At 43.4% G+C, this 1,879-nt stretch overlaps 1 non-coding gene across 1 annotated transcript; it reads right to left on the reverse strand.

Moving 5' to 3' along the window:
* Window positions 1-1,427: 1,427 nt before the first annotated feature.
* LOC122898233 lies at window positions 1,428-1,535 on the reverse strand. The gene has a single exon (XR_006382922.1). It is a non-coding gene; the product is annotated as a U6 spliceosomal RNA (small nuclear RNA).
* Window positions 1,536-1,879: the final 344 nt, after the last annotated feature.

Raw genomic sequence — 1,879 nt, forward strand, 5'->3', positions numbered from 1 at the left:
AGTCAGCTATATCTCCTTTTCTTGAGGGTAGTGTCTTTATGGAGAAGAGGCCTTGTAGTTCCTTGCAGTTCAGTGTCCTCTGCTTCCCAGGGCCTGGTGCTTTAGGTCTCCAGTTGTGCTGCGTATGCTCTGCTGTTTTGGTCTGGCTATTTTATCCTTCACACCAGTCATCTAGAGAGGTTTTCTGTCTGTTGTGGGTAGTGTTTGGTCCCTGGCCTAAATGTGGGGAGTTTTAACTAAATATGCTCTTGTGAGTTTGTGAAATGAGAACTGTTACCACTGCCACTGCAGCTGAGGCCCTGAATAACTCCTGGGTTGGGAGACACTTATGGGCAGTGGTTTAGGCTGATCTTCTGGGAGAGGGGCCCACCACACCGAGACTGAGACAAGCATTGCTGGAAAGGGTGATTCCATTGGATCTCGGTGAAGGCAGGGCTTGTCTTAAGCAAGTGAATAGTGCTATCCTGGTTCCCGCAGGTGGCCCTGTGCTTATGCTAAGGTAGGTAAATTGCACCTGCCAGTTCCTTTGTTCTTGGAGAAGTCTCTGTGAATGCAGCCTCCCTGGGACACACTCTGAGATGAGCAAATAACCTCTCCACCATGTACCCCAGATGTTCTTTACATCTTTACAGTTGTCACACTGTAGGTTTGCAGGTTGGTTGCCCTGTCTTTTCTCCAAGAACAGCCCCAAAACCTCTGGGGCTTCCCTGAGCCAAGCCCACTGACCTTAGAACTCCAGGCACAGGTTGCAAGAATTCATGAAATTTGGCCACTCTTACTTTCTAAGTCACTTGCTCTGGGGATTCATTTTCCGTATATCCTCCTCTGCAGCTCTGGTCCCTCCCCACTGTGGTGACCATAATCCATTTCACTCCCAAACCAGGTCTCCACATTCCCTCCCTTCCTCAGAATGACCTCTTTTCTATCTTTAGTTGTGAAATTTGTTGAGCCAGACTTAAGCTCAATTTCTGGGGTTTTTAGGATGCTTTGATGATTATCTAGTTGTATTCATGGGACAAAAGGAGTTTAGGGTCCTCCTACTTTGCTGCCATCTTCCTTTCCATATGAAGTAGTTTAGGCTCAGCATAGAAGTCTTAGGGTTGTTGGACTGCTTACATGGCATCTGGCTTCCCCCAAAGTAAGTGTCTCAAGAGAGTAAAGCAGAAGAACATAGCATTGTTATATTCTTTTGTTGAAAATCACATCATATTACTTCTTACATACTATGTTTGTTGAGGTAAAAGGTCATCCAGATTAAAGAGAAGGAGACAGACTCTGCCTCTCAATAGGAGGAATATAAAAATTATATAGTAAAAGAGCATGAGGGTTAAGATGTATTGTTACTGCTATTTTTGGAAAATCTGACTTACCATAGATAGGAACCGTGCTTCTACAAGTTTTATGTTACTCATGCTTAACACAGTGCCCAATATGAGATGCCCAATAAGTAATTTTTATATCATCCTTGTGCAGGGGCCATAGTATTCTTCTCTGTATTGTCCCAGTTTTGTGTATATGTGCTGCTGAGTGAACACCCAGTAAGTAATTTTCTTTTTTTTTTTTTTACTTTTTTTTTTTTTAATTTTTATTTTTTCCAATTTATTTATTTTCAGAAAAACAGTATTCATTATTTTTTCACCACACCCAGTGCTCCATGCAAGCCGTGCCCTCCATAATACCCACTACCTGGTACCCCAACCTCCCACCCCCCCGCCACTTCAAACCCCTCAGACTGTTTTTCAGAGTCCATAGTCTCTCATGGCTCACCTCCCCTTCCAATTTACCCAAATTCCCTTCTCCTCTCTAATGCCCCTTGTCCTCCATGCTATTTGTTATGCTCCACAAATAAGTGAAACCATATGATAATTGATTCTCTCTG

This window comes from Neovison vison, chromosome 1 (genome assembly GCF_020171115.1).
Source record: "Neovison vison isolate M4711 chromosome 1, ASM_NN_V1, whole genome shotgun sequence".
Classification (NCBI taxonomy): domain Eukaryota; kingdom Metazoa; phylum Chordata; class Mammalia; order Carnivora; family Mustelidae; genus Neogale; species Neogale vison.